The sequence below is a fragment of the Electrophorus electricus genome, chromosome 5 (assembly GCF_041902795.1).
Source record: "Electrophorus electricus isolate QZ-2024a chromosome 5, ASM4190279v1, whole genome shotgun sequence".
Lineage (NCBI taxonomy): Eukaryota > Metazoa > Chordata > Actinopteri > Gymnotiformes > Gymnotidae > Electrophorus > Electrophorus electricus.
This window is the reverse complement of record NC_137501.1, coordinates 22,498,392-22,519,532: the sequence shown is the minus strand read 5'-3', so window position 1 is coordinate 22,519,532 and position 21,141 is coordinate 22,498,392. Positions and strand designations below refer to the sequence as shown.

Genomic DNA, 21,141 nt, shown 5'->3' with positions numbered 1-21,141 from the left:
CTAATGAAATAAATTGTAAAAGCATTTGTGCAGAAGCCACTGTTCATGAACCTCTCTGTGCAGCAAGGAGACATATTATAAGGCATTGCAAGATCCACAAAAGTTTAAGTAGGATCACTGAACTCAAAGTCTAGAGCACGATTACACCTTTAAATCTACAATAGCATAAAGACGGGAATGTTTAATTCTTTTTTTAGAAAATAATTGTAAATGTTTATTAAATATACTTAAAAAAGAGAACTATGTGATGATGAGCTATGTCTGGCACACACAACAAAACCCGAGAGTAAAACAGGGACCTATAGATCTTCAGTCTAATGTTCTCTAAGGTGAACTATTTCAGCTAGTAGCAGCATGCCTTTGCCTGGCTCCGAATAAAATGTTACCAATGGTTGTAACTCAATTTACAATAATATGGTATGCACTCAGAAAATAATGACTGTACCACTGTGAAATCCATGGACCGCTCAGGCAGGATCTCACGGCGCAGTCATGCCTTGAGTTGCAATTCCACTTCCATTAAATACTTGTGCTAAAATGGTAGGACAAGAAAGTACTTCTTCACCATCTCTGGACTATATTCTTACCAGTTATAGTCACTGCACCAAGTCTCAAGTGATATTGATTAGGGAAGTTTATTTTCCCCCACTTTTTAACATTTCGCATGGTCCATACCTCACGATTTTGCAATCTTTTTCTTAGCATCAACTATAAGCAAAAAGACACTGAGCACATTTTTCCTCATGCCGAGAGTGGAGCTAACCATCCCATGCTAGCTAAGGTAATGTGGAAGCTAGTATGGAACCTGAATGTGTATAACCTATTTGACTTAAAAGGTCTGGAAATTTTCACAGTTGCAAGTCCTCGAAGCTGTGGAAAGGTATTGTGATAGCAGTGGCAGTTTCATCACAAAAAGAAATCCCGAGACAAGAGATGCCAAATGTGATATTTCCCAAATTGTGGAATGTTTGGTTGAAATGACAGGGGAGCAGAAAAGATTTCGGCATCTTTCCAGATCAAGTATGTTCGAGTTGCCAGCAGTAGAAAACATTTGAAACTGTTGCTGGATCTTGCAGGCTGTCCTATTCTGTCTTGAGCCATAAGCTTTTGTTTGATTGCCCATGGAAAGGAAAGTTTATGGGAAGGGGAATTAGCTCAAGTGGTAGAGCGCTTGCTTTGCATGCGAGAGGTAGTGGGATCGATGCCCACATTCTCCAGTCTGTCTTTCCAGCAGAGTTGCCTACTCAGTATTAGAAAGTTGGTCACTCTCTTTAGAAAATGGTAATTTGTAAAGTTATTTAGCATTATGATTTCTTCTTCGACTGTGTGATTTTCATGAATTTTACTTAGCAAATGACTTATTTGCATCATCTGATTTGGTAGTACAAAGCCTGTCCATGATCCAAAGGAAGCTGAGGTAGACCCCATTTCATGAAAACACATGGGGTGTATGAACCAGGATACCCACATTTTTGCACCAAGCATACTTGCAAGCTGACAAATACCCTTCCCTTGTCCAGGTGTTTGGCCAGCAGACAACTAATGAAATAAATTGTAAAAGCATTTGTGCAGAAGCCACTGTTCATGAACCGCTCTGTGCAGCAAGGAGACATATTATAAGGCATTGCAAGATCCACAAAAGTTTAAGTAGGATCACTGAACTCAAAGTCTACAGCACGATTACCCCTTTAAATCTACAATAGCATAAAGACGGGAATGTTTAATTCTTTTTTTAGAAAATAATTGTAAATGTTTATTAAATATACTTAAAAAAGAGAACTATGTGATGATGAGCTATGTCTGGCACACACAACAAAACCCGAGAGTGAACCAGGGACCTATAGATCTTCAGTCTAATGTTCTCTAAGGTGAACTATTTCAGCTAGTAGCAGCATGCCTTTGCCTGGCTCCGAATAAAATGTTACCAATGGTTGTAACTCAATTTACAATAATATGGTATGCACTCAGAAAATAATGACTGTACCACTGTGAAATCCATGGACCGCTCAGGCAGGATCTCACGGCGCAGTCATGCCTTGAGTTGCAATTCCACTTCCATTAAATACTTGTGCTAAAATGGTAGGACAAGAAAGTACTTCTTCACCATCTCTGGACTATATTCTTACCAGTTATAGTCACTGCACCAAGTCTCAAGTGATATTGATTAGGTAAGTTTATTTTCCCCCACTTTTTAACATTTCGCATGGTCCATACCTCACGATTTTGCAATCTATTTCTTAGCATCAACTATAAGCAAAAAGACACAGCACATTTTTCCTCATGCCGAGAGTGGAGCTAACCATCCCATGCTAGCTAAGGTAATGTGGAAGCTAGTATGGAACCTGAATGTGTATAACCTATTTGACTTAAAAGGTCTGGAAATTTTCACAGTTGCAAGTGCTCGAAGCTGTGGAAAGGTATTGTGATAGCAGTGGCAGTTTCATCACAAAAAGAAATCCCGAGACAAGAGATGCCAGATGTGATATTTCCCAAATTGTGGAATGTTTGGTTGAAATGACAGGGGAGCAGAATAGATTTCGGCATCTTTCCAGATCAAGTATGTTCGAGTTGCCAGCAGTAGAAAACATTTGAAACTGTTGCTGGAATTTGCAGGCTGTCCTATTCTGTCTTGAGCCATAAGCTTTTGTTTGATTGCCCATGGAAAGGAAAGTTTATGCGAAGGGGAATTAGCTCAAGTGGTAGAGCGCTTGCTTTGCATGCGAGAGGTAGTGGGATCGATGCCCACATTCTCCAGTCTGTCTTTCCAGCAGAGTTGCCTACTCAGTATTAGAAAGTTGGTCACTCTCTTTAGAAAATGGTAATTTGTAAAGTTATTTAGCATTATGATTTCTTCTTCGACTGTGTGATTTTCATGAATTTTACTTAGCAAATGACTTATTTGCATCATCTGAATTGGTAGTACAAAGCCTGTCCATGATCCAAAGGAAGCTGAGGTAGACCCCATTTCATGAAAACACATGGGGTGTGTGAACCAGGATACCCACATTTTTGCACCAAGCATACTTGCAAGCTGACACATACCCTTCCCTTGTCCAGGTGTTTGTCCAGCAGACAACTAATGAAATAAATTGTAAAAGCATTTGTGCAGAAGCCACTGTTCATGAACCTCTCTGTGCAGCAAGGAGACATATTATAAGGCATTGCAAGATCCACAAAAGTTTAAGTAGGATCACTGAACTCAAAGTCTACAGCACGATTACACCTTTAAATCTACAATAGCATAAAGACGGGAATGTTTTATTCTTTTTTTAGAAAATAATTGTAAATGTTTATTAAATATACTTAAAAAAGAGAACTATGTGATGATGAGTTATGTCTGGCACACACAACAAAACCCGAGAGTAAACCAGGGACCTATAGATCTTCAGTCTAATGTTCTCTAAGGTGAACTATTTCAGCTAGTAGCAGCATGCCTTTGCCTGGCTCCGAATAAAATGTTACCAATGGTTGTAACTCAATTTACAATAATATGGCATGCACTCAGAAAATAATGACTGTACCACTGTGAAATCCATGGACCGCTCAGGCAGGATCTCACGGCGCAGTCATGCCTTGAGTTGCAATTCCACTTCCATTAAATACTTGTGCTAAAATGGTAGGACAAGAAAGTACTTCTTGACCATCTCTGGACTATATTCTGACCAGTTATAGTCACTGCACCAAGTCTCAAGTGATATTGATTAGGGAAGTTTATTTTCCCCCACTTTTTAACATTTCGCATGGTCCATACCTCACGATTTTGCAATCTTTTTCTTAGCATCAACTATAAGCAAAAAGACACTGAGCACATTTTTCCTCATGCCGAGAGTGGAGCTAACCATCCCATGCTAGCTAAGGTAATGTGGAAGCTAGTATGGAACCTGAATGTGTCTAACCTATTTGACTTAAAAGGTCTGGAAATTTTCACAGTTGCAAGTCCTCGAAGCTGTGGAAAGGTATTGTGATAGCAGTGGCAGTTTCATCACAAAAAGAAATCCCGAGACAAGAGATGCCAGATGTGATATTTCCCAAATTGTGGAATGTTTGGTTGAAATGACAGGGGAGCAGAATAGATTTCGGCATCTTTCCAGATCAAGTATGTTCGAGTTGCCAGCAGTAGAAAACATTTGAAACTGTTGCTGGATCTTGCAGGCTGTCCTATTCTGTCTTGAGCCATAAGCTTTTGTTTGATTGCCCATGGAAAGAAAAGTTTATGTGAAGGGGAATTAGCTCAAGTGGTAGAGCGCTTGCTTTGCATGCGAGAGGTAGTGGGATCGATGCCCACATTCTCCAGTCTATCTTCCCAGCAGAGTTGCGTACTTAATATTAGAAAGTTGGTCACTCTCTTTAGAAAATGGTAATTTGTAAAGTTATTTAGCATTATGATTTCTTCTTCGACTGTGTGATTTTCATGAATTTTACTTAGCAAATGACTTATTTGCATCATCTGATTTGGTAGTACAAAGCCTGTCCATGATCCAAAGGAAGCTGAGGTAGACCCCATTTCATGAAAACACATGGGGTGTGTGAACCAGGATACCCACATTTTTGCACCAAGCATACTTGCAACCTGACACATACCCTTCCCTTGTCCAGGTGTTTGGCCAGCAGACAACTAATGAAATAAATTGTAAAAGCATTTGTGCAGAAGCCACTGTTCATGAACCTCTCTGTGCAGCAAGGAGACATATTATAAGGCATTGCAAGATCCACAAAAGTTTAAGTAGGATCACTGAACTCAAAGTCTACAGCACCATTACACCTTTAAATCTACAATAGCATAAAGACGGGAATGTTTTATTCTTTTTTTAAAAAATAATTGTAAATGTTTATTAAATATACTTAAAAAAGAGAACTATGTGATGATGAGCTATGTCTAGCACACACAACAAAACCCGAGAGTAAAACAGGGACCTATAGATCTTCAGTCTAATGTTCTCTAAGGTGAACTATTTCAGCTAGTAGCAGCATGCCTTTGCCTGGCTCCGAATAAAATGTTACCAATGGTTGTAACTCAATTTACAATAATATGGTATGCACTCAGAAAATAATGACTGTACCACTGTGAAATCCATGGACCGCTCAGGCAGGATCTCACGGCGCAGTCATGCCTTGAGTTGCAATTCCACTTCCATTAAATACTTGTGCTAAAATGGTAGGACAAGAAAGTACTTCTTGACCATCTCTGGACTATATTCTGACCAGTTATAGTCACTGCACCAAGTCTCAAGTGATATTGATTAGGGAAGTTTATTTTCCCCCACTTTTTAACATTTCGCATGGTCCATACCTCACGATTTTGCAATCTTTTTCTTAGCATCAACTATAAGCAAAAAGACACTGAGCACATTTTTCCTCATGCCGAGAGTGGAGCTAACCATCCCATGCTAGCTAAGGTAATGTGGAAGCTAGTATGGAACCTGAATGTGTCTAACCTATTTGACTTAAAAGGTCTGGAAATTTTCACAGTTGCAAGTCCTCGAAGCTGTGGAAAGGTATTGTGATAGCAGTGGCAGTTTCATCACAAAAAGAAATCCCGAGACAAGAGATGCCAGATGTGATATTTCCCAAATTGTGGAATGTTTGGTTGAAATGACAGGGGAGCAGAATAGATTTCGGCATCTTTCCAGATCAAGTATGTTCGAGTTGCCAGCAGTAGAAAACATTTGAAACTGTTGCTGGATCTTGCAGGCTGTCCTATTCTGTCTTGAGCCATAAGCTTTTGTTTGATTGCCCATGGAAAGAAAAGTTTATGTGAAGGGGAATTAGCTCAAGTGGTAGAGCGCTTGCTTTGCATGCGAGAGGTAGTGGGATCGATGCCCACATTCTCCAGTCTATCTTCCCAGCAGAGTTGCCTACTTAGTATTAGAAAGTTGGTCACTCTCTTTAGAAAATGGTAATTTGTAAAGTTATTTAGCATTATGATTTCTTCTTCGACTGTGTGCTTTTCATGAATTTTACTTAGCAAATGACTTATTTGCATCATCTGATTTGGTAGTACAAAGCCTGTCCATGATCCAAAGGAAGCTGAGGTAGACCCCATTTCATGAAAACACATGGGGTGTGTGAACCAGGATACCCACATTTTTGCACCAAGCATACTTGCAACCTGACACATACCCTTCCCTTGTCCAGGTGTTTGGCCAGCAGACAACTAATGAAATAAATTGTAAAAGCATTTGTGCAGAAGCCACTGTTCATGAACCTCTCTGTGCAGCAAGGAGACATATTATAAGGCATTGCAAGATCCACAAAAGTTTAAGTAGGATCACTGAACTCAAAGTCTACAGCACGATTACACCTTTAAATCTACAATAGCATAAAGACGGGAATGTTTTATTCTTTTTTTAGAAAATAATTGTAAATGTTTATTAAATATACTTAAAAAAGAGAACTATGTGATGATGAGCTATGTCTGGCACACACAACAAAACCCGAGAGTAAAACAGGGACCTATAGATCTTCAGTCTAATGTTCTCTAAGGTGAACTATTTCAGCTAGTAGCAGCATGCCTTTGCCTGGCTCCGAATAAAATGTTACCAATGGTTGTAACTCAATTTACAATAATATGGTATGCACTCAGAAAATAATGACTGTACCACTGTGAAATCCATGGACCGCTCAGGCAGGATCTCACGGCGCAGTCATGCCTTGAGTTGCAATTCCACTTCCATTAAATACTTGTGCTAAAATGGTAGGACAAGAAAGTACTTCTTGACCATCTCTGGACTATATTCTGACCAGTTATAGTCACTGCACCAAGTCTCAAGTGATATTGATTAGGGAAGTTTATTTTCCCCCACTTTTTAACATTTCGCATGGTCCATACCTCACGATTTTGCAATCTTTTTCTTAGCATCAACTATAAGCAAAAAGACACTGAGCACATTTTTCCTCATGCCGAGAGTGGAGCTAACCATCCCATGCTAGCTAAGGTAATGTGGAAGCTAGTATGGAACCTGAATGTATCTAACCTATTTGACTTAAAAGGTCTGGAAATTTTCACAGTTGCAAGTCCTCGAAGCTGTGGAAAGGTATTGTGATAGCAGTGGCAGTTTCATCACAAAAAGAAATCCCGAGACAAGAGATGCCAGATGTGATATTTCCCAAATTGTGGAATGTTTGGTTGAAATGACAGGGGAGCAGAATAGATTTCGGCATCTTTCCAGATCAAGTATGTTCGAGTTGCCAGCAGTAGAAAGCATTTGAAACTGTTGCTGGATCTTGCAGGCTGTCCTATTCTGTCTTGAGCCATAAGCTTTTGTTTGATTGCCCATGGAAAGAAAAGTTTATGTGAAGGGGAATTAGCTCAAGTGGTAGAGCGCTTACTTTGCATGCGAGAGGTAGTGGGATCGATGCCCACATTCTCCAGTCTATCTTCCCAGCAGAGTTGCCTACTTAGTATTAGAAAGTTGGTCACTCTCTTTAGAAAATGGTAATTTGTAAAGTTATTTAGCATTATGATTTCTTCTTCGACTGTGTGATTTTCATGAATTTTACTTAGCAAATGACTTATTTGCATCATCTGATTTGGTAGTACAAAGCCTGTCCATGATCCAAAGGAAGCTGAGGTAGACCCCATTTCATGAAAACACATGGGGTGTGTGAACCAGGATACCCACATTTTTGCACCAAGCATACTTGCAACCTGACACATACCCTTCCCTTGTCCAGGTGTTTGGCCAGCAGACAACTAATGAAATAAATTGTAAAAGCATTTGTGCAGAAGCCACTGTTCATGAACCTCTCTGTGCAGCAAGGAGACATATTATAAGGCATTGCAAGATCCACAAAAGTTTAAGTAGGATCACTGAACTCAAAGTCTAGAGCACGATTACACCTTTAAATCTACAATAGCATAAAGACGGGAATGTTTAATTCTTTTTTTAGAAAATAATTGTAAATGTTTATTAAATATACTTAAAAAAGAGAACTATGTGATGATGAGCTATGTCTGGCACACACAACAAAACCCGAGAGTAAAACAGGGACCTATAGATCTTCAGTCTAATGTTCTCTAAGGTGAACTATTTCAGCTAGTAGCAGCATGCCTTTGCCTGGCTCCGAATAAAATGTTACCAATGGTTGTAACTCAATTTACAATAATATGGTATGCACTCAGAAAATAATGACTGTACCACTGTGAAATCCATGGACCGCTCAGGCAGGATCTCACGGCGCAGTCATGCCTTGAGTTGCAATTCCACTTCCATTAAATACTTGTGCTAAAATGGTAGGACAAGAAAGTACTTCTTCACCATCTCTGGACTATATTCTTACCAGTTATAGTCACTGCACCAAGTCTCAAGTGATATTGATTAGGGAAGTTTATTTTCCCCCACTTTTTAACATTTCGCATGGTCCATACCTCACGATTTTGCAATCTTTTTCTTAGCATCAACTATAAGCAAAAAGACACTGAGCACATTTTTCCTCATGCCGAGAGTGGAGCTAACCATCCCATGCTAGCTAAGGTAATGTGGAAGCTAGTATGGAACCTGAATGTGTATAACCTATTTGACTTAAAAGGTCTGGAAATTTTCACAGTTGCAAGTCCTCGAAGCTGTGGAAAGGTATTGTGATAGCAGTGGCAGTTTCATCACAAAAAGAAATCCCGAGACAAGAGATGCCAAATGTGATATTTCCCAAATTGTGGAATGTTTGGTTGAAATGACAGGGGAGCAGAAAAGATTTCGGCATCTTTCCAGATCAAGTATGTTCGAGTTGCCAGCAGTAGAAAACATTTGAAACTGTTGCTGGATCTTGCAGGCTGTCCTATTCTGTCTTGAGCCATAAGCTTTTGTTTGATTGCCCATGGAAAGGAAAGTTTATGGGAAGGGGAATTAGCTCAAGTGGTAGAGCGCTTGCTTTGCATGCGAGAGGTAGTGGGATCGATGCCCACATTCTCCAGTCTGTCTTTCCAGCAGAGTTGCCTACTCAGTATTAGAAAGTTGGTCACTCTCTTTAGAAAATGGTAATTTGTAAAGTTATTTAGCATTATGATTTCTTCTTCGACTGTGTGATTTTCATGAATTTTACTTAGCAAATGACTTATTTGCATCATCTGATTTGGTAGTACAAAGCCTGTCCATGATCCAAAGGAAGCTGAGGTAGACCCCATTTCATGAAAACACATGGGGTGTATGAACCAGGATACCCACATTTTTGCACCAAGCATACTTGCAAGCTGACAAATACCCTTCCCTTGTCCAGGTGTTTGGCCAGCAGACAACTAATGAAATAAATTGTAAAAGCATTTGTGCAGAAGCCACTGTTCATGAACCGCTCTGTGCAGCAAGGAGACATATTATAAGGCATTGCAAGATCCACAAAAGTTTAAGTAGGATCACTGAACTCAAAGTCTACAGCACGATTACCCCTTTAAATCTACAATAGCATAAAGACGGGAATGTTTAATTCTTTTTTTAGAAAATAATTGTAAATGTTTATTAAATATACTTAAAAAAGAGAACTATGTGATGATGAGCTATGTCTGGCACACACAACAAAACCCGAGAGTGAACCAGGGACCTATAGATCTTCAGTCTAATGTTCTCTAAGGTGAACTATTTCAGCTAGTAGCAGCATGCCTTTGCCTGGCTCCGAATAAAATGTTACCAATGGTTGTAACTCAATTTACAATAATATGGTATGCACTCAGAAAATAATGACTGTACCACTGTGAAATCCATGGACCGCTCAGGCAGGATCTCACGGCGCAGTCATGCCTTGAGTTGCAATTCCACTTCCATTAAATACTTGTGCTAAAATGGTAGGACAAGAAAGTACTTCTTCACCATCTCTGGACTATATTCTTACCAGTTATAGTCACTGCACCAAGTCTCAAGTGATATTGATTAGGTAAGTTTATTTTCCCCCACTTTTTAACATTTCGCATGGTCCATACCTCACGATTTTGCAATCTATTTCTTAGCATCAACTATAAGCAAAAAGACACAGCACATTTTTCCTCATGCCGAGAGTGGAGCTAACCATCCCATGCTAGCTAAGGTAATGTGGAAGCTAGTATGGAACCTGAATGTGTATAACCTATTTGACTTAAAAGGTCTGGAAATTTTCACAGTTGCAAGTGCTCGAAGCTGTGGAAAGGTATTGTGATAGCAGTGGCAGTTTCATCACAAAAAGAAATCCCGAGACAAGAGATGCCAGATGTGATATTTCCCAAATTGTGGAATGTTTGGTTGAAATGACAGGGGAGCAGAATAGATTTCGGCATCTTTCCAGATCAAGTATGTTCGAGTTGCCAGCAGTAGAAAACATTTGAAACTGTTGCTGGAATTTGCAGGCTGTCCTATTCTGTCTTGAGCCATAAGCTTTTGTTTGATTGCCCATGGAAAGGAAAGTTTATGCGAAGGGGAATTAGCTCAAGTGGTAGAGCGCTTGCTTTGCATGCGAGAGGTAGTGGGATCGATGCCCACATTCTCCAGTCTGTCTTTCCAGCAGAGTTGCCTACTCAGTATTAGAAAGTTGGTCACTCTCTTTAGAAAATGGTAATTTGTAAAGTTATTTAGCATTATGATTTCTTCTTCGACTGTGTGATTTTCATGAATTTTACTTAGCAAATGACTTATTTGCATCATCTGATTTGGTAGTACAAAGCCTGTCCATGATCCAAAGGAAGCTGAGGTAGACCCCATTTCATGAAAACACATGGGGTGTATGAACCAGGATACCCACATTTTTGCACCAAGCATACTTGCAAGCTGACAAATACCCTTCCCTTGTCCAGGTGTTTGGCCAGCAGACAACTAATGAAATAAATTGTAAAAGCATTTGTGCAGAAGCCACTGTTCATGAACCGCTCTGTGCAGCAAGGAGACATATTATAAGGCATTGCAAGATCCACAAAAGTTTAAGTAGGATCACTGAACTCAAAGTCTACAGCACGATTACCCCTTTAAATCTACAATAGCATAAAGACGGGAATGTTTAATTCTTTTTTTAGAAAATAATTGTAAATGTTTATTAAATATACTTAAAAAAGAGAACTATGTGATGATGAGCTATGTCTGGCACACACAACAAAACCCGAGAGTCAACCAGGGACCTATAGATCTTCAGTCTAATGTTCTCTAAGGTGAACTATTTCAGCTAGTAGCAGCATGCCTTTGCCTGGCTCCGAATAAAATGTTACCAATGGTTGTAACTCAATTTACAATAATATGGTATGCACTCAGAAAATAATGACTGTACCACTGTGAAATCCATGGACCGCTCAGGCATGATCTCACGGCGCAGTCATGCCTTGAGTTGCAATTCCACTTCCATTAAATACTTGTGCTAAAATGGTAGGACAAGAAAGTACTTCTTGACCATCTCTGGACTATATTCTTACCAGTTATAGTCACTGCACCAAGTCTCAAGTGATATTGATTAGGTAAGTTTATTTTCCCCCACTTTTTAACATTTCGCATGGTCCATACCTCACAATTTTGCAATCTTTTTCTTAGCATCAACTATAAGCAAAAAGACACTGAGCACATTTTTCCTCATGCCGAGAGTGGAGCTAACCATCCCATGCTAGCTGAGGTAATGTGGAAGCTAGTATGGAACCTGAATGTGTATAACCTATTTGACTTAAAAGGTCTGGAAATTTTCACAGTTGCAAGTGCTCGAAGCTGTGGAAAGGTATTGTGATAGCAGTGGCAGTTTCATGACAAAAAGAAATCCCGAGACAAGAGATGCCAGATGTGATATTTCCCAAATTGTGGAATGTTTGGTTGAAATGACAGGGGAGCAGAATAGATTTCGGCATCTTTCCAGATCAAGTATGTTCGAGTTGCCAGCAGTAGAAAACATTTGAAACTGTTGCTGGATTTTGCAGGCTGTCCTATTCTGTCTTGAGCCATAAGCTTTTGTTTGATTGCCCATGGAAAGGAAAGTTTATGCGAAGGGGAATTAGCTCAAGTGGTAGAGCGCTTGCTTTGCATGCGAGAGGTAGTGGGATCGATTCCCATGTTCTCCAGTCTGTCTTTCCAGCAGAGTTGCCTACTCAGTATTAGAAAGTTGGTCACTCTCTTTAGAAAATGGTAATTTGTAAAGTTATTTAGCATTATGATTTCTTCTTCGACTGTGTGATTTTCATGAATTTTACTTAGCAAATGACTTATTTGCATCATCTGATTTGGTAGTACAAAGCCTGTCCATGATCCAAAGGAAGCTGAGGTAGACCCCATTTCATGAAAACACATGGGGTGTATGAACCAGGATACCCACATTTTTGCACCAAGCATACTTGCAAGCTGACAAATACCCTTCCCTTGTCCAGGTGTTTGGCCAGCAGACAACTAATGAAATAAATTGTAAAAGCATTTGTGCAGAAGCCACTGTTCATGAACCGCTCTGTGCAGCAAGGAGACATATTATAAGGCATTGCAAGATCCACAAAAGTTTAAGTAGGATCACTGAACTCAAAGTCTACAGCACGATTACCCCTTTAAATCTACAATAGCATAAAGACGGGAATGTTTAATTCTTTTTTTAGAAAATAATTGTAAATGTTTATTAAATATACTTAAAAAAGAGAACTATGTGATGATGAGCTATGTCTGGCACACACAACAAAACCCGAGAGTGAACCAGGGACCTATAGATCTTCAGTCTAATGTTCTCTAAGGTGAACTATTTCAGCTAGTAGCAGCATGCCTTTGCCTGGCTCCGAATAAAATGTTACCAATGGTTGTAACTCAATTTACAATAATATGGTATGCACTCAGAAAATAATGACTGTACCACTGTGAAATCCATGGACCGCTCAGGCAGGATCTCACGGCGCAGTCATGCCTTGAGTTGCAATTCCACTTCCATTAAATACTTGTGCTAAAATGGTAGGACAAGAAAGTACTTCTTGACCATCTCTGGACAATATTCTTACCAGTTATAGTCACTGCACCAAGTCTCAAGTGATATTGATTAGGTAAGTTTATTTTCCCCCACTTTTTAACATTTCGCATGGTCCATACCTCACGATTTTGCAATCTATTTCTTAGCATCAACTATAAGCAAAAAGACACAGCATATTTTTCCTCATGCCGAGAGTGGAGCTAACCATCCCATGCTAGCTAAGGTAATGTGGAAGCTAGTATGGAACCTGAATGTGTATAACCTATTTGACTTAAAATGTCTGGAAATTTTCACAGTTGCAAGTGCTCGAAGCTGTGGAAAGGTATTGTGATAGCAGTGGCAGTTTCATGACAAAAAGAAATCCCGAGACAAGAGATGCCAGATGTGATATTTCCCAAATTGTGGAATGTTTGGTTGAAATGACAGGGGAGCAGAATAGATTTCGGCATCTTTCCAGATCAAGTATGTTCGAGTTGCCAGCAGTAGAAAACATTTGAAACTGTTGCTGGAATTTGCAGGCTGTCCTATTCTGTCTTGAGCCATAAGCTTTTGTTTGATTGCCCATGGAAAGGAAAGTTTATGCGAAGGGGAATTAGCTCAAGTGGTAGAGCGCTTGCTTTGCATGCGAGAGGTAGTGGGATCGATGCCCACATTCTCCAGTCTGTCTTTCCAGCAGAGTTGCCTACTCAGTATTAGAAAGTTGGTCACTCTCTTTAGAAAATGGTAATTTGGAAAGTTATTTAGCATTATGATTTCTTCTTCGACTGTGTGATTTTCATGAATTTTACTTAGCAAATGACTTATTTGCATCATCTGATTTGGTAGTACAAAGCCTGTCCATGATCCAAAGGAAGCTGAGGTAGACCCCATTTCATGAAAACACATGGGGTGTATGAACCAGGATACCCACATTTTTGCACCAAGCATACTTGCAAGCTGACAAATACCCTTCCCTTGTCCAGGTGTTTGGCCAGCAGGCAACTAATGAAATAAATTGTAAAAGCATTTGTGCAGAAGCCACTGTTCATGAACCGCTCTGTGCAGCAAGGAGACATATTATAAGGCATTGCAAGATCCACAAAAGTTTAAGTAGGATCACTGAACTCAAAGTCTACAGCACGATTACCCCTTTAAATCTACAATAGCATAAAGACGGGAATGTTTAATTCTTTTTTTAGAAAATAATTGTAAATGTTTATTAAATATACTTAAAAAAGAGAACTATGTGATGATGAGCTATGTCTGGCACACACAACAAAACCCGAGAGTGAACCAGGGACCTATAGATCTTCAGTCTAATGTTCTCTAAGGTGAACTATTTCAGCTAGTAGCAGCATGCCTTTGCCTGGCTCCGAATAAAATGTTACCAATGGTTGTAACTCAATTTACAATAATATGGTATGCACTCAGAAAATAATGACTGTACCACTGTGAAATCCATGGACCGCTCAGGCATGATCTCACGGCGCAGTCATGCCTTGAGTTGCAATTCCACTTCCATTAAATACTTGTGCTAAAATGGTAGGACAAGAAAGTACTTCTTGACCATCTCTGGACTATATTCTTACCAGTTATAGTCACTGCACCAAGTCTCAAGTGATATTGATTAGGTAAGTTTATTTTCCCCCACTTTTTAACATTTCGCATGGTCCATACCTCACGATTTTGCAATCTTTTTCTTAGCATCAACTATAAGCAAAAAGACACTGAGCACATTTTTCCTCATGCCGAGAGTGGAGCTAACCATCCCATGCTAGCTGAGGTAATGTGGAAGCTAGTATGGAACCTGAATGTGTATAACCTATTTGACTTAAAAGGTCTGGAAATTTTCACAGTTGCAAGTGCTCGAAGCTGTGGAAAGGTATTGTGATAGCAGTGGCAGTTTCATGACAAAAAGAAATCCCGAGACAAGAGATGCCAGATGTGATATTTCCCAAATTGTGGAATGTTTGGTTGAAATGACAGGGGAGCAGAATAGATTTCGGCATCTTTCCAGATCAAGTATGTTCGAGTTGCCAGCAGTAGAAAACATTTGAAACTGTTGCTGGATTTTGCAGGCTGTCCTATTCTGTCTTGAGCCATAAGCTTTTGTTTGATTGCCCATGGAAAGGAAAGTTTATGCGAAGGGGAATTAGCTCAAGTGGTAGAGCGCTTGCTTTGCATGCGAGAGGTAGTGGGATCGATTCCCACGTTCTCCAGTCTGTCTTTCCAGCAGAGTTGCCTACTCAGTATTAGAAAGTTGGTCACTCTCTTTAGAAAATGGTAATTTGTAAAGTTATTTAGCATTATGATTTCTTCTTCGACTGTGTGATTTTCATGAATTTTACTTAGCAAATGACTTATTTGCATCATCTGATTTGGTAGTACAAAGCCTGTCCATGATCCAAAGGAAGCTGAGGTAGACCCCATTTCATGAAAACACATGGGGTGTATGAACCAGGATACCCACATTTTTGCACCAAGCATACTTGCAAGCTGACAAATACCCTTCCCTTGTCCAGGTGTTTGGCCAGCAGACAACTAATGAAATAAATTGTAAAAGCATTTGTGCAGAAGCCACTGTTCATGAACCGCTCTGTGCAGCAAGGAGACATATTATAAGGCATTGCAAGATCCACAAAAGTTTAAGTAGGATCACTGAACTCAAAGTCTACAGCACGATTACCCCTTTAAATCTACAATAGCATAAAGACGGGAATGTTTAATTCTTTTTTTAGAAAATAATTGTAAATGTTTATTAAATATACTTAAAAAAGAGAACTATGTGATGATGAGCTATGTCTGGCACACACAACAAAACCCGAGAGTGAACCAGGGACCTATAGATCTTCAGTCTAATGTTCTCTAAGGTGAACTATTTCAGCTAGTAGCAGCATGCCTTTGCCTGGCTCCGAATAAAATGTTACCAATGGTTGTAACTCAATTTACAATAATATGGTATGCACTCAGAAAATAATGACTGTACCACTGTGAAATCCATGGACCGCTCAGGCAGGATCTCACGGCGCAGTCATGCCTTGAGTTGCAATTCCACTTCCATTAAATACTTGTGCTAAAATGGTAGGACAAGAAAGTACTTCTTGACCATCTCTGGACAATATTCTTACCAGTTATAGTCACTGCACCAAGTCTCAAGTGATATTGATTAGGTAAGTTTATTTTCCCCCACTTTTTAACATTTCGCATGGTCCATACCTCACGATTTTGCAATCTATTTCTTAGCATCAACTATAAGCAAAAAGACACAGCATATTTTTCCTCATGCCGAGAGTGGAGCTAACCATCCCATGCTAGCTAAGGTAATGTGGAAGCTAGTATGGAACCTGAATGTGTATAACCTATTTGACTTAAAATGTCTGGAAATTTTCACAGTTGCAAGTGCTCGAAGCTGTGGAAAGGTATTGTGATAGCAGTGGCAGTTTCATGACAAAAAGAAATCCCGAGACAAGAGATGCCAGATGTGATATTTCCCAAATTGTGGAATGTTTGGTTGAAATGACAGGGGAGCAGAATAGATTTCGGCATCTTTCCAGATCAAGTATGTTCGAGTTGCCAGCAGTAGAAAACATTTGAAACTGTTGCTGGAATTTGCAGGCTGTCCTATTCTGTCTTGAGCCATAAGCTTTTGTTTGATTGCCCATGGAAAGGAAAGTTTATGCGAAGGGGAATTAGCTCAAGTGGTAGAGCGCTTGCTTTGCATGCGAGAGGTAGTGGGATCGATGCCCACATTCTCCAGTCTGTCTTTCCAGCAGAGTTGCCTACTCAGTATTAGAAAGTTGGTCACTCTCTTTAGAAAATGGTAATTTGGAAAGTTATTTAGCATTATGATTTCTTCTTCGACTGTGTGATTTTCATGAATTTTACTTAGCAAATGACTTATTTGCATCATCTGATTTGGTAGTACAAAGCCTGTCCATGATCCAAAGGAAGCTGAGGTAGACCCCATTTCATGAAAACACATGGGGTGTATGAACCAGGATACCCACATTTTTGCACCAAGCATACTTGCAAGCTGACAAATACCCTTCCCTTGTCCAGGTGTTTGGCCAGCAGGCAACTAATGAAATAAATTGTAAAAGCATTTGTGCAGAAGCCACTGTTCATGAACCGCTCTGTGCAGCAAGGAGACATATTATAAGGCATTGCAAGATCCACAAAAGTTTAAGTAGGATCACTGAACTCAAAGTCTACAGCACGATTACCCCTTTAAATCTACAATAGCATAAAGACGGGAATGTTTAATTCTTTTTTTAGAAAATAATTGTAAATGTTTATTAAATATACTTAAAAAAGAGAACTATGTGATGATGAGCTATGTCTGGCACACACAACAAAACCCGAGAGTGAACCAGGGACCTATAGATCTTCAGTCTAATGTTCTCTAAGGTGAACTATTTCAGCTAGTAGCAGCATGCCTTTGCCTGGCTCCGAATAAAATGTTACCAATGGTTGTAACTCAATTTACAATAATATGGTATGCACTCAGAAAATAATGACTGTACCACTGTGAAATCCATGGACCGCTCAGGCATGATCTCACGGCGCAGTCATGCCTTGAGTTGCAATTCCACTTCCATTAAATACTTGTGCTAAAATGGTAGGACAAGAAAGTACTTCTTGACCATCTCTGGACTATATTCTTACCAGTTATAGTCACTGCACCAAGTCTCAAGTGATATTGATTAGGTAAGTTTATTTTCCCCCACTTTTTAACATTTCGCATGGTCCATACCTCACGATTTTGCAATCTATTTCTTAGCATCAACTATAAGCAAAAAGACACAGCATATTTTTCCTCATGCCGAGAGTGGAGCTAACCATCCCATGCTAGCTAAGGTAATGTGGAAGCTAGTATGGAACCTGAATGTGTATAACCTATTTGACTTAAAATGTCTGGAAATTTTCACAGTTGCAAGTGCTCGAAGCTGTGGAAAGGTATTGTGATAGCAGTGGCAGTTTCATGACAAAAAGAAATCCCGAGACAAGAGATGCCAGATGTGATATTTCCCAAATTGTGGAATGTTTGGTTGAAATGACAGGGGAGCAGAATAGATTTCGGCATCTTTCCAGATCAAGTATGTTCGAGTTGCCAGAAGTAGAAAACATTTGAAACTGTTGCTGGAATTTGCAGGCTGTCCTATTCTGTCTTGAGCCATAAGCTTTTGTTTGATTGCCCATGGAAAGGAAAGTTTATGCGAAGGGGAATTAGCTCAAGTGGTAGAGCGCTTGCTTTGCATGCGAGAGGTAGTGGGATCGATGCCCACATTCTCCAGTCTGTCTTTCCAGCAGAGTTGCCTACTCAGTATTAGAAAGTTGGTCACTCTCTTTAGAAAATGGTAATTTGGAAAGTTATTTAGCATTATGATTTCTTCTTCGACTGTGTGATTTTCATGAATTTTACTTAGCAAATGACTTATTTGCATCATCTGATTTGGTAGTACAAAGCCTGTCCATGATCCAAAGGAAGCTGAGGTAGACCCCATTTCATGAAAACACATGGGGTGTATGAACCAGGATACCCACATTTTTGCACCAAGCATACTTGCAAGCTGACAAATACCCTTCCCTTGTCCAGGTGTTTGGCCAGCAGGCAACTAATGAAATAAATTGTAAAAGCATTTGTGCAGAAGCCACTGTTCATGAACCGCTCTGTGCAGCAAGGAGACATATTATAAGGCATTGCAAGATCCACAAAAGTTTAAGTAGGATCACTGAACTCAAAGTCTACAGCACGATTACCCCTTTAAATCTACAATAGCATAAAGACGGGAATGTTTAATTCTTTTTTTAGAAAATAATTGTAAATGTTTATTAAATATACTTAAAAAAGAGAACTATGTGATGATGAGCTATGTCTGGCACACACAACAAAACCCGAGAGTGAACCAGGGACCTATAGATCTTCAGTCTAATGTTCTCTAAGGTGAACTATTTCAGCTAGTAGCAGCATGCCTTTGCCTGGCTCCGAATAAAATGTTACCAATGGTTGTAACTCAATTTACAATAATATGGTATGCACTCAGAAAATAATGACTGTACCACTGTGAAATCCATGGACCGCTCAGGCATGATCTCACGGCGCAGTCATGCCTTGAGTTGCAATTCCACTTCCATTAAATACTTGTGCTAAAATGGTAGGACAAGAAAGTACTTCTTGACCATCTCTGGACTATATTCTTACCAGTTATAGTCACTGCACCAAGTCTCAAGTGATATTGATTAGGTAAGTTTATTTTCCCCCACTTTTTAACATTTCGCATGGTCCATACCTCACGATTTTGCAATCTTTTTCTTAGCATCAACTATAAGCAAAAAGACACTGAGCACATTTTTCCTCATGCCGAGAGTGGAGCTAACCATCCCATGCTAGCTGAGGTAATGTGGAAGCTAGTATGGAACCTGAATGTGTATAACCTATTTGACTTAAAAGGTCTGGAAATTTTCACAGTTGCAAGTGCTCGAAGCTGTGGAAAGGTATTGTGATAGCAGTGGCAGTTTCATGACAAAAAGAAATCCCGAGACAAGAGATGCCAGATGTGATATTTCCCAAATTGTGGAATGTTTGGTTGAAATGACAGGGGAGCAGAATAGATTTCGGCATCTTTCCAGATCAAGTATGTTCGAGTTGCCAGCAGTAGAAAACATTTGAAACTGTTGCTGGAATTTGCAGGCTGTCCTATTCTGTCTTGAGCCATAAGCTTTTGTTTGATTGCCCATGGAAAGGAAAGTTTATGCGAAGGGGAATTAGCTCAAGTGGTAGAGCGCTTGCTTTGCATGCGAGAGGTAGTGGGATCGATGCCCACATTCTCCAGTCTGTCTTTCCAGCAGAGTTGCCTACTCAGTATTAGAAAGTTGGTCACTCTCTTTAGAAAATGGTAATTTGGAAAGTTATTTAGCATTATGATTTCTTCTTCGACTGTGTGATTTTCATGAATTTTACTTAGCAAATGACTTATTTGCATCATCTGATTTGGTAGTACAAAGCCTGTCCATGATCCAAAGGAAGCTGAGGTAGACCCCATTTCATGAAAACACATGGGGTGTATGAACCAGGATACCCACATTTTTGCACCAAGCATACTTGCAAGCTGACAAATACCCTTCCCTTGTCCAGGTGTTTGGCCAGCAGGCAACTAATGAAATAAATTGTAAAAGCATTTGTGCAGAAGCCACTGTTCATGAACCGCTCTGTGCAGCAAGGAGACATATTATAAGGCATTGCAAGATCCACAAAAGTTTAAGTAGGATCACTGAACTCAAAGTCTACAGCACGATTACCCCTTTAAATCTACAATAGCATAAAGACGGGAATGTTTAATTCTTTTTTTAGAAAATAATTGTAAATGTTTATTAAATATACTTAAAAAAGAGAACTATGTGATGATGAGCTATGTCTGGCACACACAACAAAACCCGAGAGTGAACCAGGGACCTATAGATCTTCAGTCTAATGTTCTCTAAGGTGAACTATTTCAGCTAGTAGCAGCATGCCTTTGCCTGGCTCCGAATAAAATGTTACCAATGGTTGTAACTCAATTTACAATAATATGGTATGCACTCAGAAAATAATGACTGTACCACTGTGAAATCCATGGACCGCTCAGGCATGATCTCACGGCGCAGTCATGCCTTGAGTTGCAATTCCACTTCCATTAAATACTTGTGCTAAAATGGTAGGACAAGAAAGTACTTCTTGACCATCTCTGGACTATATTCTTACCAGTTATAGTCACTGCACCAAGTCTCAAGTGATATTGATTAGGTAAGTTTATTTTCCCCCACTTTTTAACATTTCGCATGGTCCATACCTCACGATTTTGCAATCTTTTTCTTAGCATCAACTATAAGCAAAAAGACACTGAGCACATTTTTCCTCATGCCGAGAGTGGAGCTAACCATCCCATGCTAGCTGAGGTAATGTGGAAGCTAGTATGGAACCTGAATGTGTATAACCTATTTGACTTAAAAGGTCTGGAAATTTTCACAGTTGCAAGTGCTCGAAGCTGTGGAAAGGTATTGTGATAGCAGTGGCAGTTTCATGACAAAAAGAAATCCCGAGACAAGAGATGCCAGATGTGATATTTCCCAAATTGTGGAATGTTTGGTTGAAATGACAGGGGAGCAGAATAGATTTCGGCATCTTTCCAGATCAAGTATGTTCGAGTTGCCAGCAGTAGAAAACATTTGAAACTGTTGCTGGATTTTGCAGGCTGTCCTATTCTGTCTTGAGCCATAAGCTTTTGTTTGATTGCCCATGGAAAGGAAAGTTTATGCGAA

At 39.7% G+C, this 21,141-nt stretch overlaps 1 non-coding gene across 1 annotated transcript; it reads left to right on the top strand.

Moving 5' to 3' along the window:
• Positions 1–14,989: 14,989 nt before the first annotated feature.
• Positions 14,990–15,062, top strand: trnaa-ugc (transfer RNA alanine (anticodon UGC)). The gene has a single exon. It is a non-coding gene; the product is annotated as a tRNA-Ala (tRNA).
• Positions 15,063–21,141: the final 6,079 nt, after the last annotated feature.